The sequence below is a fragment of the Triturus cristatus genome, chromosome 3_2 (genome assembly GCF_964204655.1).
Source record: "Triturus cristatus chromosome 3_2, aTriCri1.1, whole genome shotgun sequence".
Lineage (NCBI taxonomy): Eukaryota > Metazoa > Chordata > Amphibia > Caudata > Salamandridae > Triturus > Triturus cristatus.
The window spans coordinates 115,763,070-115,778,321 of record NC_140584.1 but is presented as its reverse complement, the minus strand read 5'-3'; the positions used below and the strand labels follow the sequence as shown (position 1 = coordinate 115,778,321).

Below are 15,252 nucleotides of genomic sequence, written 5' to 3'. Positions count from 1 at the left end.
CTTTAATTCATAGAAGTATTTGAAGCTTCATGGTGTCAGGGAGTTATTCTTTTCTGAAAGGCACTTCAAGACTATTAACACTCCAGGAAAGGTTTCCATTAGGTACAGTCCAAATGTGTAATTCTAAAAAAAATATTTTTGAAAGCAATGTGAGCATTTAAACATTGAGGGGCACATTTGTAACTTTTGATACAACATAGCACAGTAACCAAATTTTCTTTCCTGAATTAATAGGAGAGTAGATCTGCACTATATCTAAGGTATGGCACCAGTTTTCTCTATCCCTGCGCTGTGGCACGTTTGGCTGCCTTGCGCCAATGAACAAAGCCATGCACTTGTGTGTTTTATGTCACGCATAGGTTTTTGTAGTGGGAGGGTACCCTTATGTACATAAACTATGCTTTAACACAGTTAAATATTTTTACCACTGTATGTATGCCAGAAAGTGCTGCACATGCTTAAAGTTTCAAAAGTTTAGAGACTGCCTTAAGGAGGCGTACATTTTTGGCACAAAGTCCTATTTACCTTTTTTAGTCGAAAAAGGCTTTGCAACAAAAATCATGGATGGTTGTATGGGAATTAAAGGTGGGAGAGTGAGTAGTAATAAAACAAAGAGCAAGCATAGCACTTCAATGCTCTAAGGAGTTTATTTAATCTGAGATAAGAGACATCCAACTGCATTCAGCCAGGCATCGCTTACATCACCCGTCCCCTATTCAAACTCTGGAATCTTCACAACATTTATGGAATGCTCCCATGTAATACCAGTCACAGCCTAGCTGAGACTATCTAAACACAACATCTCCTTTAATTACAACTGTTGAATATTAAAACAACGTAATCTTAACATTTTAATATAAATTCAATACATCTGTAATCCAAACAAATGAGAAGACGTACACAAACAAACACCAGACAGGGAGAGAGCACCAACATGGTAAGACAATAAAAACAAAACTCAAGCAAAAGTAAGACAATGGAAACAAAACACAAGCATACACAAAACATGCACAATACTATACACAGATAACCAATATGAAGGCCACAACTGAAAACCAACAATGAATAATAATAAAATGAAAGCTGAGCAACTCTATTCGTTTCTTTAGAAGACAAAGCAAATAATAAAGTAAACTAAATTCCAAACATAATTTCCCAAATAAAGGAGTTCTTATTCTTTTCTTGTACCTCATACTAAGTTCCCTGGCTCACACCCTTTCTCCCTCGTTAGGGACTCTGTGTTTACTTGTGACCTAGGAAATTCGCTGTAACCCTTGACTAACCATGGAGAATTTGAAATTTCTGCATACATCGACCTACACTGTACTTCACCCTGTTTCTGATATAACGCCACCCAACTAATGTTCCAGGTATGCCCATTGTCCAATTTGACTTAATTCCTACCACTAGATTTGACTTACTCACTCCTCCTGGTTTATCCTTCATCCAATCCACCACCTGAATGAATCTTCCACATCCCTCTTGCTTAAACAATTTTGTTTTTTCCCTGCAACACCTTCATGCATCCAGGATGGGACCAATTTGGTGTCCGGTTGTCTGCAATGCACCATTTCAAAAAGACTTCACTGCTTCCGCACGTACAATAGCGCAATATGCCCATAATATCTCTTTGATAGCCCTCTGCACTTGGATACCTGCAGTACAGGCTAATTGCATTGTTCCTTTCAACATTTTGTTAATCCTTTCACATAAACTATTTCCTTGGAGGATATAAAGCCAAGTACAAGCATGTCTTACTTCCAGTTTTTTAAAGAACTGATCCATTTCCTACAGGGGTCAATTGTGTTCCATTATCTGTGAGTAGCACAATTGGAATACCTTTCCATCTAAACAACTTCGCTCAAAACATTTATGGTTGTCACTGTGGTAACAGACTTCATAAAGACTACCTCCACCCATCATGACTTAGCATCCACCAAGAAAGCAGTATATCTTTCATGTTCATGAAAACAATTGAATGGACCAATGAAACCTAGACTTTTTTCCCCAAGATGTAATCTTCTACCGCTACATGCTGGACTTTTCCTACTTTACCAACCCCCACATGCAACCTTTTTTTCTGATTCCTTGCCACACTCACATTTTTCCACCCATTTCGGTATTTGTTTGTCAAATACTGGCCACGAAAACCTCTCCTTGACTCTTTGGATGGTCAATGTCTGATTCAAATGTCCTTCGTGTGCCAACCCGAGTAGCCTACCCCTAAGTGATAATGGTGCCACAAACATCTCGCCTCTCAACACTAACCATTCATCTTGGATTGACAATTCATCTTAGACCTTAAAGTATGGTCTAAGCCCCTCAGGTACAGTACTTACTCTCCCTCCTCACCGTGCCTGTATTAATTTTGATCACACCCATGAGAGTTTCATCTCGAAGGATGCCTGTGATCCAGTCTCCTCCAGAGACTGACCATCCTAGTCCTTCAGTAAAATCATCCAAAGTAGCTACAATGTCCTCAATTTGTAGATCAACGTACTCAGCATTTTTGTCTGGTACTCTTGAAAGGCAGTAAGCTAGTTTTAATCCTCCACCCCGGTACATAATCTGCACCACAATTAAATTCCTGTAACATAACTGCCAAACATGCCAATCTATCCAAACAGTATTTTGTGCCATCAGGACCTAAAATTTTAAGAAGTGGTTTATGATCTGTCCTTAATGTGAAAACTCTACTCCACAAAAATACTCGGTAATACCTAGTGGCCCAGGCCAGCTGCTAATGCCTCACGCTCTATTACCAAGTAATTCCTTTTGGCGTCCGTCAACGGATGTAAAGCAAAAGCCACAGTTTTCATCACTTACCCATGCATTAGTACTAACAGCACCAATGCTCACAACACTGGCATCCAGAGTAAGTATTGTCTTTAAGCCTGTTTGAAACTGTAGCAAGACTGCTGCATGGGCTAGATTTTCCATAATCAATGCAACTGTCTTTCACCCCCATCTGAACTTCCTGCCTTTCTGTAACAACTCCCTTAGTGGTTCAGATTTATGAGCAAAGTCCTGCACAAACTTGGAGTAATACTCCACTAGTTTCATAAAGGAGCTTCATTTATCCCTGTTTGGCACCTCCATGTTCAGAATTGCACTAATCAAATTCTGTTACGGTTTTATACCTTCCTTGGTGATGTGGTATCCTAAATAGTCCACTTCTTGCAATACAAACACACATTTTTCTCTCTGCAAGGTTAACTCTGTCTCACCCAACCATGCCAACACTCCCCCAAAGTTTTGTGTTCTTCATCCTCTCAAAAGACTAGAATTTCATCTTGAGAGAATACATATTTGGCAGGAGTTGTCAGGATTTGAGAAATGAGCCGTTGGAAAACACTAGCTGATAAGCATAGCCCGAAAGGAAGTCTGGTAAACTGGATTGTTCCCTCAGATGTTATAAAAGACGTGAACTGCTTACAGTGTGGATAAAACTTTTCCTGATAAGCGCTTCTTAAATTCAGTTTAGAAAAATCTCCCCCTGGCAACGTCAATATTATTTCATCTATGTTTGGCAGTGGAAAAATTATCTATTATCACTTTCATTTAAACTTCGCATGTCCACACAAAAACGAAGTGACCCATCTGATATCCTGGTAATAGCCACCAAAGCCAACCATTCTGCTGCCTCCACTGCCTCCGACTTTATCTTCTAATAGTTGCTGAATTATTTCTTTCACTTGTGCGCTTGCTGCCATAGGGATTTTCATAGCAACATCTTTAACACAGAGAGCACTTTTCTTTAATTTTATTTCATGCATGTAACATTTTGCTTCGCCCAACTCATTCTCAAAGACACTTTGACTTACTGCACTCATCAAGTTACTCTTGTCAATTACCGTAACTTAATTTTCCACGCTAGGATCCACCCTGATATGCAAGTCATATTGATGTGTCCATCAGGAATATGTGGGCCATCCGGAGCAATATATACCATCCCAATTGTCTGTCTTCCTGCGAATTTAATGGACACCACAATATTTGGCACATGATATCCTTTTAAACCCACATCAGAAGGAATCCATTCTTCCCCATGCCACATTGTATCATGGATTTCTTTAGGTATTAAAGTGTACAAGGAGCCAGCTTCCACCATCAATGACATTTCCCCATTAACCTCAAAGTCTGCCTTAGGACATTTCCTCTTCTTTTGCAACAGATCCATTGAATCTTCCCCCTTGATTATTAACACTGGCTCAGAGTCATCTTCATCTACCATAGTTATGTTTTACTACTCATAGTGGAGTGGAGTGGTGTGGCTCACTGGTTAGAGGCGGCAGACCCGGAAGCAGAGGTCGGTCAGGGACCAGGGTTCGAATCCCGACGCGGCAGGGTCTTGGGCCAAGGTCAGCGGACTCGATAATTCTCGCCTCGGTGCCTACTCTAACCATGGATCACACTCAGCAACTCTGGGCAATAGCTTGCTTAATCTCCACTAACGGCCCCATCAGCGCCGGGGATGCTTGTCTTCACCTTGGAGATGCCCAGTAGGGACCATCTCACAGGGAAAGCCAGGATGGGTTCCCCAGCGGTATACAGCGCCGGGACGCCCCTTGGCTGGGGCAGCTGTGCGCTTTACAAGTATACAACATTTAACATTTAACATTTTACACATGTGCAGTGTCTTTTTTTCCCCACCACACTTGTGACACTTTTCCTTGCACAAAGCATTTTTTTTAATCGGCTAAATGAAAGATACTGCAACTTCTGTGACAAACCTGAGAGGCATTTTTACCTGATTCAATAGCAAATGTGGTACCCTCTGTATATCTATATTTATTCAAATTTCCTCCCACAGTTGGCGGCTTATAATTCACCATTCTGATTTATTGACACACTGCATCACTGCTACCTTCAACCCTTTTCCTGTGAAAATTCTTCATCTCCCTCATGCACTTTTTAGACTCCTCCACAACTTTAGATGTAACTAAGGCTTCTTTTAGAGAAGAATTATTTGCAGCCCAGTCTCTTGTGCCTTCTTGCTATTACACTGAACGATTAATTGTTCTCTCACTTCATCAGTCATTTGCCCAAAGTGACATTTGGCAGATAATTCTCGCAGCCTAGGCATAAATTAATTTATAGTTTCAGTTGTGTATTGTGGCTGTGTATAGAACTTGTGCCGGCGAATAACATTCTCTTGTTTGGGAAATCTAGTGCATGACTTCAAAACTGCATCTTTATACCCATCCTCTACTACTTCCCCCAGGAAGATACTTAGATGTGTGTTGTCCCTCTTTGCTTAATGCTCACAATAATGGCTTCTTTCTTTCCGTTGGCAATCTAGTGCCATCAGGAGCCACCAAGAAATTTTCGAAACAGTCCATACAATCCTCCTGGATCCCCAGCTGTCATTAAGAATGGTGGTGGAGTGGGTGTCACATTAGAAACATTAATTTTCCAACAAGTGTTATGTGGTTACTGTAGGAACGCGTCCCTTTTTGCTAAGAGTCGACGTGGCACACATCCCTGTGTGTCATGCCCACAAACTCCTGCCTGTGGCATAGCTAAGTCACCTCTCTAGCTGGTTTCACAGCCCTAAGGCTGGGGGGATTATACCACAGGTGAGGGTATAGTGGCATGGGCAACATTCACCTACGGTGTCCACGTCCATTCTTAGACATTTTAAGTGCAGTGAAGCCATATTGAGTACATGGGCCGTGAGTCTGCAATCAAACTCCACAGCTACATGATGGCTTTACTGCACACTGAAGTTTCCTATCAAACTTCTCAGCACAATAAACTCACACTGATGCCAGTGATGGATGTATGTAAAATGCACTTAGAGGGCCTCTTGGAAATGCCCTGTGTAATAAACTAAACTCCATTGTGTCTAGCTGACTGGTCTTCACCAGTCTCCCCCACACAGACCAGTTTCTGAACCCCTGAGGTGGGAGTCCTTGCGCTCTCGTGGGTCAGGAACAAAGTCTGCTTCCGGTGGAGGTGCTTCTCATCCACCCCCAAGCAGCAACAGCATTCAGAGCGGTTAGCTTTAAAGGCTTCCTGCCCTTTGTTATGCTAGTGAGGGTTTCTCCAGCTAGTGAAGATGCACGCCCCCCTGACCAAGCCCCACTTTTGGCAACAAGGTTGGCAGGAAATTTAATAGTCAGGAGAGGTGGGTCCCCTCTCTGCCAGGACCCTGAACCGTGGTCACCCCCCTCCTTAGGAAATCCTCCATCTTGAATGGAAGGATTCTGCCCAATCAGGCTAGGGGATGCCCCCGTCCCAAAAGGAGGAGACAATGAAATGGTTAAAATAAAAGTAGCCCATTGGCTACCATCTGCCAGTACCTGTAACGCCCCTAAATTGAGTATTATTGGGCACCCCTGAATTTTGATCCTTCAATTCCTGCAACCTATGAAGGAGGACGAAGATAACTCTGTGCAGCAAAGCTTGAAAACGACGACCTACTTGATCCCAGCACTACTGGCCTGTCTCCAGCTTGAAGAGCATGCGGAGAAGACACGTTTCCTGTGGCCAGTGACTTCAAAGAACCCCAGGAAGACTGCCACTCTTCAACAAAAAACAGATCTACAGAGGACAGCCACCCTGTCCAGCAAACTCCAACTTCAAGGACTCCGGATCCAGGCGAATCCATGACCTCTGCTCACTCTACACCAAACACCCACGGCCCGAGTCTGAGTGGCTGACCTGCCCAGTGAAGTCTTGCTAGCGATCCAGACCGTGACTCCATCGGTGGCTGACCTCTCCTGGACCCCATGAAGTCACCGGCAGCCTCAACAAGAAAGGGCCCAAAGACCGAGACCCATCTATTGCTTCCTCTTTGTACACACCATATATCCTTGTGGCAATAGTGGGAGGGCTGTTAGTGTCAGGGTTGATACGCTCCTTCATTCGTCTGCGTGACTGGACTATACTCTCCTGAATCCTGTGGCTTCATAGGTTCCTCCGGGTGGATCTCCTTAACTGAGAATTCTGGGCCAGGCACAGAAAATCGTCGCCAAAACTGTAGCAATAAAACGAAGAGCAAACAAAGGGCTTCAATGCTCTATGCAGTTTATTTTGTCAGAGATGTGAGACACAAGTGCATCCAGCCAGGCACAGCTTATATCAAATGTCCCCTATTCAAACTCTAGAATCTTTCCATTTATGGAATGCTCCAATGTCATACCTAGCTGAGACTTAAACACAATATAACAGACGCTAAAAGCTCGCGCCAGGCTCGAGACTGAAGCCTGGCCAAGGTCCTGTTGGAACCTCGAGCCTATAATGAGTGGAGCATTGGCTTCTGCCTGCCACCCTCCCTCTACGCAAGATGTGATGTTACGATCAGAGCATCCAACTGAGCTGGAGAACCAGGTTTGAGTCTCGGCATCGGCTTACCATCTTGTGATCGTTTGACAATCACTTAATCTCATCACTCCAGTAAACAATGCATGAGATCTTGCGTAATGTAACCGGTGTTAAAGTGCTCCAATACCTTTGGGTGGAGTTTACGCTTTATTTCAAAGACTTTGGAAATATGCACTAAGGGGTAAAAATAAAGCCTTAACATAAGGAAAGGCAAATAGATACCCATTTGATGGCTGATTTGTATAAAGCGATAAACCACGGCATCCCCGCTTAAATTGTTTGATCTTAGGCAAATATTTGATTTCATCAAAACTTTTTCCTTGATTATCGTCAATCAAAGCCAAATATTAGAGTTCAGACTGCCAGTGGTAAAAAAACTATCACTTTTAACAAGTACTTATTGGTGGAGTGCTATAACGCAGCCTGTTAATGTCGTACCTTCGACATTTTAAAGAAATACACATTTTTTAATTTTGAAGAGTATCATATCTTACGTGATGTTTGTTGCATGATTTACATACCAAATATTTTCGGGGCTCGGCTCATGCACGGTCTCTAAGGTGCAAGCCAGGCCCTTCGCTTGGCTCGGCTCCCCCTGTTAATTTACTGATTCGCCCACCTCTAATGGGAAAGTCGATGTACAACTGGTCTCCACACTGAGGATCTATAGGGATTGATTAAACCAGGAACACACTATTCCCTAATAATAAAAATAAATAAAATATGTAGGTTGGTTTTTTGCGAAGTCCATGGTGTGGGCTATGACTCCCCTATGGAAAGGAGCTGAGGTGTTTTTCAAAGAAGAGCGATGGAAAGGGGTTAGTGAGGGGCAGAGTGCAAAGAATTACAAAGGTAATAAATAAAACTATCTTCAGGGGTCAGAGTAGAATTCATTCAGTAGGCCTATGGAACAGAGTTCAAAAAGAGGACTAGGGATTAAGCATATATGCCCCTACATGTTTCTGCCCATATATGGTCCCCTAAACGGGTTCCGGGGCCTTCATCCGGACATTAAAAGTTGTGGAGTCACTCTGCATAGGCTTGTGATAGTGAGGAAAATATGAAAAAATATATATACTGGCCACCACGCAATCAAATCGGTCAGGATAACGATGACCTATAATATACTGGGAGCACCGTCTTTCTAATAAGAGTTTAATCCACTCTTGAACCACTTGGTAATTCTTGTGGTGCCCAACTCTTTGGTCAGTGCAGATTCCAAATAGACGTCCCGGCGAGAGTCATGCCAATGTACAACCCATGGAACATACTTGTGCCACAAAGTAGCACTTACCTCTACTTTGCAATATGCTCGGTACCTATCAAAAGCAAATCAGGAAGTGTGTTAGAAAGTATATTCAAGCACAACACTTGTCCAGAATTTGTCTCGCTGTTTATTCAAGATACAAACCTGGTGAAACAAAATTCTCCTGGAGTCTTTCTGCCGGTCTATCTTATATTGTGTACAGCATGCAATAAATTGTTTTACTGACCTACATATTCACAGTGCTTTCACTCCCAGAATGGGACCTCATATGTCTATAAACACACAAGTTACTAGTTCCCAGTGCACCAACTGGTTATACATATAGATATCTGAAGTAATATTACGCTAGAGGTGAGTGAGCGACCAAAAGCTCAATCAAGATCGAGCGCAGAGCCCGATCCTGGCTTGTACTGGTTGTCTAAAAGGGATCGAAACGTCTACCACATGTACTTTGCAAACACTTTCTCATTGTACATTATTCATGTGTTAGTGTTTCTATATTAGAGTTCTATGGAGCACAAAGAACCGTTGCAGAAGGCTTGAGGACAAAGGTGGAGTGCACTGTTGGTGGTGTTCATTTTTACAAATAAATCATCAATTCTGGCTTGAGTATCTACTTGACAAGGGGTATGCCCCTGTAATGCTTTCTGTTGAGAGTGGAGCAGAAGCCAGTCTAATCGGTAACAGGGGTGCAGCTCTTGAATTGCAGGGTAACACAATCTTGGATGTTGCGGGGGCTTCCATCCCGGGTAGCGTTTCTGATGTGGTAAAGCTAACAAGCATAAACAATGCCAAAAGGTCTTGCCGTATAAGGTAGTTTAGAGGAATGGATAGGAGTGAAGAGTAGTATGATGAATTAGCTTAAAGTGTTGTGAACAGTGTTGTAGAGGGAGTATAGTGTTGTAGAGTAGACCTTAGTATTAGAATTGAATATAATGTTGTGTAGACTATATTGTGGTAGTGGAGAGAGTGTGGTGCAGAGTGTAGTACAGTACAGGGAGTAGAGTGAAGTGTATTGGTATATACTGTAGGAGTACAGAGTTTTATAATATAGTGAAGTAAAGTGATATGTAGTGCATAGATGGAGTTGTATATAGTGTTGTATAGTGGATTATAGGGGAGTAGTGTTGTTGAATGGCAGATAGTGGAGTATAGCGATGTACATTGGAGTGGTAAATAGTGGATTGGTGTGTTTTTGGAGTATAGTTTAAAATAGTCTAGTATTAGACAGTTTAGTATGGTAGAGTGTAGTGTTGTAGAGTGTAGTGTTTTATAGTGTAGTACAGTGTAGTAGTGTGACTTACAGTTAAGTGGATTAAAAGTAAAGTGGTGCAGAGTATACTGGCATAGTGTGTAGTGGTGTAGAGAGCACTTGTTTTGAGTAAAGCAGTGTAGTGTATTGGTGTTTTTGTGCAGTGAGGTAGAGTTGTATAAGGTGCTGTGGTATAGTGTAAAGCTGTGTAAAGTATATTGTAGTTGTTTATGGTGCAATGGTGGAGTGTAGTATAGTGAATTATAGCTTTACAGAATGGTGCAGGGTAGAGTAGCTTTGGGAACAGTGTAGTGGTGTAGAGTGGAAGGGCGTAAAGTGCAGTAGAGTTGAGAGGCGTTGAGAGAAGTAATATAGAATGTAGTGGCATACAGTGTAGTTATGCAGAATAGAGCGTTAGCATGTATGTTTGTATAGTGCTGTGTTGCATTGTGGCTAAGTATAGTGGTGCAGAAAGGAGTGAGGTAGAGTACTGTGGTGCAGAGAATATAATAGTGTGTAGTGCGGTTTGTTAAAAGTGTAGTGACAGTGTAAAGGCGTAGAGTGATGTAGTCTAGAGTGCTGTGGTATATAGTAGAATGTAGTTGGTGGTGATGAGTGATCCTGAGATGGTGGTGTGATGGTGCAGAAATGATGCTCAGGTGATATTGAGGTGGTGATTAGCGATGCTGAGTTGCTGCAGTGTGGAGGAGGAAAAGAAAAAAAACGGAATACATGCAAAAGAAGGGAGAAAGTGGTAGCCTCAGAGTGATGGACAGGGAGTGCCTGACAGAAGAGAGACGAAGTGGATCAGGACTATGCAGCCATGGTTATTGGTGCGCCAACATTTAATGGTGCCAACCCTTTGGCTTCTAAGCCAAATTGTTGTAATATTTAATATTATAGGTTCACGTCAATATTTATTCCCATACATATGGCAGTTGCTCTGTTCTAGGGCCACGGAGAAAGCCAGTGCTGCAGACAGACGTGGGATGAAAGCGGGACAAAGCACGCAACTGATTCACACAATATATGCACAGAGCTACCATAATTAAATTAGGACCAGCATATTTTCAAGGGTGGGAACCATTGTGCAATCAATATCCACAAAATGCTAAGAATAACCATTATTATTTAAGGGATACCATTTGCCAGGGCGGCCACCATCATGTCAAGCATGCCTGCAATATGAAAAGAACTAACAGTACTAATCAGCATATTAACCGGCCGGGGGGGGACAGACCACAAGACTACATTTACACATATACATGTGCAAGCATGCACCCGCAAGCACATACAGACATACAAACACATACATACACCCGTATACCTATCTCTATCATGTATGACTTGTATTTTTCGCAAGATTACTGTGTGATGGGAACCTGCATGCATTCCAGTTAGACTACCTTAATTCTTCTAGGTCATTCTCCAGTTTTGGTCCCGATGACATGGAAGGCATTGCGTCCACGTCACTGATAGCAAAGAGCCCAATTAGACCCTGTCCGGTCAAAGTGAACTGGAGAGCTGAGGGGCATCATTTAAATCCCACATGGGGAAGCACTCCCAAAGGAGTCAAGACTGAGCACAGATATGGACCAAATCAGAAGCAGACAGCTGGCTCTAAACTGTTGTAACTAAATACCATTTGAATGGACTTCAGGTGCGTTTGTCTGCAGTAGATCAAGAGATGCAATCATGTCACTTTGAGGCATCAGTGGCTTATACCTTGAAAACGAGTTAACTTGAACCATGAGGTTTGGCTAACCTTTACCCATTGACTGAGTATGGTTAGCCTTGAATACTGAAAGTAAAGTCTATGAGGTAACCCTTTATGAATATGTACCACACCCACGGCATGGGGTCTATGCCATTCATGGTTCCTAGCAGGGCCTCAGACCGTTCCCTACTGGTAACACATCAACTCTTGTGGTACACACGATACATTTAGACAGTTCATGTGATGAAGAAAATGGTAGCTACTAAATGCAGTTTTCATGAGTGTATCAGAGACGTATGTAATGCCCGTCAAGAAATGGGCCTAAGGAAAATCTTAAGGATGGGCCTCAAAATGGAATATATTTTGAGGATTCAGTCAAACCCAAACGTATTTGAACCTGTGGCACCTCTGGCTTCAAAAATAAGCTTGACTGGTATGTCAAGGACAGGGTCCTTACTAGTGTCAAGAACAACCTGGGCATGGTGTACAGAGGTTGCTGCATGACTGTTGTAAAGTTATTGGCATTCCTCTCTACTTGAGGAGAGCCTAGGCTCATATAAGGAAATGGATTAATGGGTTTACCAATAGTTTCCACAAGAGCCACTTTCTTAGCTATCATAAAATGGTACACTGACATGTGAATATAAACGCTTCACTGCCTATGGCACAATCTAAAAAAATTGCAAGTCCCACTCCACATTTCATAAGGAATACTACCACTGTGTAGCAGTGGTAGTATCGCCAGCACACCCATAACTCTCCAGTGTCCATGCCGATGGGGGCATATGTCACTATCTCATTTGCATACATATCATGCTCCGAATGGCCTCACTCACTTCTACTGAAGCATTAAGAGTATTGATCCGAACTTGTCCATTTCAACAGATCATGAATGCTACAGACACAGCGTGGCCTGTGCACAGAGTACTGCAGTGCCCCTTGAGTAGGAACAATTAGTGCATTCGCTTAAAAAGATCCTTTGGCATGCTCCTGCTTTATAAGAAAAAGACTAGTCTTAAAATCCCCACCCAACATTCTATATACGTAAAACAGTTCTGTTGGTGCATTAAAGAAAGATTTCCAGAATTTGCAACTGATCAAGGATTTCACAGGTCTCTGCGTAGTTCATCTGAGAACTTTAACTATAACAAACAACCAATGACACACAGCTTAGTCCAACCATCAGGACCCACCTGCCCCAGGATTATGCTGTGAAATGGTGGGAAGCACTCCATATAAGAGCTGATATGCATCCTTGGTTTAGCTGTCTCCATCTCACTTGCTTGATCCTGCAGTCTCAATCAAAAGAGCAACCACCAAACACTGTCATTTGTCCAAATGTAAATCTACTGAATGCGCCCACTGCAGAGGAAGCACAAGGATTCTGCACACAGTGCATCAGACAAGAATCCCCGCGCAATATGCCTCTGACATTCCATTAATGGTAGCAAAACGACTTCTGTTCATGCGTGCCTTTCACAGCTACTTCATGGACAACATTCGTCCCACGTATGCTTCCCACCAGATATTGAGAGCATTAAGTGGACTGAACGCAGAGACGTTTTAAGGCATGGGCCAAGTGGGCTCTGGCCCACGGCCCCGGCCTTTCAGGGGGCCCCCTGATAGAGCCAACTCTGTTCTACAGAGGATCGTTCCCTGATGATCTTGAATATTTCTTAAACAGATTGTTTTCAATACTGTTTTCCTTTAATTTATTTTCAATGTGGGTGATGTGTCAGTGTCTATTACACACATTCTTGCAGAGAAATGTTGAGTTTATATTTCATACAACAGCCATAAAAAGGTTCTTTCAGATCGAAACAGGACCTCACATATAAGAAATGGGAGGCTGTCATCTAGATTATTGGCAAAATTATTGAGGTGCTGCTGTGTTACAATACTGAAAAGAGACACATTACTATCTCTGAATATTAGATGTAAACACATTTAGAATGTGGACGAGTGTGCCTGTGCACAGTGACTGGGCCAAAGCGGACACAAAAGATCAGAAACTGGATCATAAATTCAAAGCTGTACCGAACAGGGGCCCCCTTAATACGCTTGGCCCCGGGCCCCCAAAATCCTTAAGAGGTCCCTGACTGAACGTAGCTCTATAGTTACGGTTTGGCCAACTATCGTATGGTGAAGCCGTTTCAAAGATAACGCCTGATGTTAAACTCGCATTTCCCCAAAAATCGCTGTCTTTTCTAAACTTCAGCTTCCCCGGTCCCCCTCGCCTCCCCCCACCCAACTTACAAAATATGGGGGGATAGGTGTGCCAGTCCCCACGCCCATGGGCCCGCTTATGGCACTTCTGAAACCTTCTTGCACAGCACTCCGATCAAGGCATGCTCATCACACCCCGATAAGACACGCGGGAGGGGGATATCAGCCACGGTCCGTGCAGGTAACAGGGCCCACCGCTGTTACCTGCATGGACCGCGGGCTATCACCTACAGCCAGGAGCATTGAATAAACCGTCCTGCCAGGCGCAAGGGGAAGAGTTGACGCACTCTGTCCCTCACTCACCTTTTGCGTAGGCTGCTCTCAATGACCCGCGCTGGCCTCGCGTTCCTCACCAAGCTCGCGGCTCCTCGGCTTCCAGCGGCGCTTACGCCAAGTAGAATCAAACCGTTCTTCAGGGCGGGAGCCACTAAAGAGGGCTTGCTGTCGGCAGAGCCCGCCCCACAAAGGCAGTCAAGGACCAATCACAGACAGGAATTGAAAGTCGTCCGCCCTAGCCTTTAAGTCACACCCTCTGCAGGGACAATTAAATACGGTGTTGTATAATATCTGGTATCCCCTTTGGATCGTATAGCCCAGGGGTACTCACAAACTTTCTGTCAGGGGCCAAAATTACAGTGTGGTTAGTGGCCGAGGGCCGCACTGAAATAGGGGTGGAGTCTGTGGGGGCGGAGCTAGAGTAAAAAACAAAAAAACCTTTCAAAACATTAGACAATGCTGTATTTTACAATCGGATGCAACTACAAAGAGCAACTTTCAGTGCACTGACCCGCTATAAATACCTGGATGTGACTCAATTCTAATTACACACTTGACAAGAACAATATGCTGCTTAAATTTAATTAACATCCTAGAAAACGCAAACACTCATAGGGAATGCAAGATTAAGTAAAGCATGTGAAATGTAAGCAGTGCGTGCTTTCGCATGAAAAGGTAAGGCCATGAATACAGGGCCCGGAAAGGACCCGTTTCAGTGCCCATTGCATATATCCTTTCAAAACATAGGCGGTATGGCTTAAAAAGACCACATTCGTAAACACACAGACGCTGTATACATTTCGTTTTCCCAATTCCAATTCCCATTCAGTACCTCCAGGCAAGGTGCACTTTCCCACACAGGGAAACAATGTTGTTCAAAGAGTGGAGAAAACAAAAGTATCACTTCACTGGCAAACACTGTAACGTGGCGCTAATGTGTTTAGGTGCAAATAAATCAATCTGGCCACCTTGCAACCACTCTGTCTTGCTTTAATTAGTTATGTATTTTTGACATTTGGAATCTTTTATTCCTCTCCACCCCGAGGCTGCACTGGTGTCAGAAAAAGGACGTTTCCAGCAAAAATGTTTTCTTTTTTGGATCCATTTCACAGGGGAGCAAATAAAGGAAAGGAGGAAAGAGAAGCTAATACCTGTTTCCTGAAGTCTTGGTTTTGCACTAACTGA

At 43.1% G+C, this 15,252-nt stretch overlaps 1 long non-coding RNA gene across 2 annotated transcripts in view; it reads right to left on the bottom strand.

Annotated features, from left to right (window-relative positions):
• Positions 1-14,178, bottom strand: part of LOC146856884 (uncharacterized) — a 166,089-nt gene extending 151,911 nt beyond the window's left edge. For both annotated transcript variants that reach the window (XR_014979513.1, XR_014979512.1), the window contains exon 1: positions 14,095-14,178. This is a non-coding gene — a long non-coding RNA (uncharacterized LOC146856884). The remainder of the gene's footprint in view (positions 1-14,094) is intronic.
• Between the last annotated feature and the right edge of the window lie 1,074 nt (positions 14,179-15,252).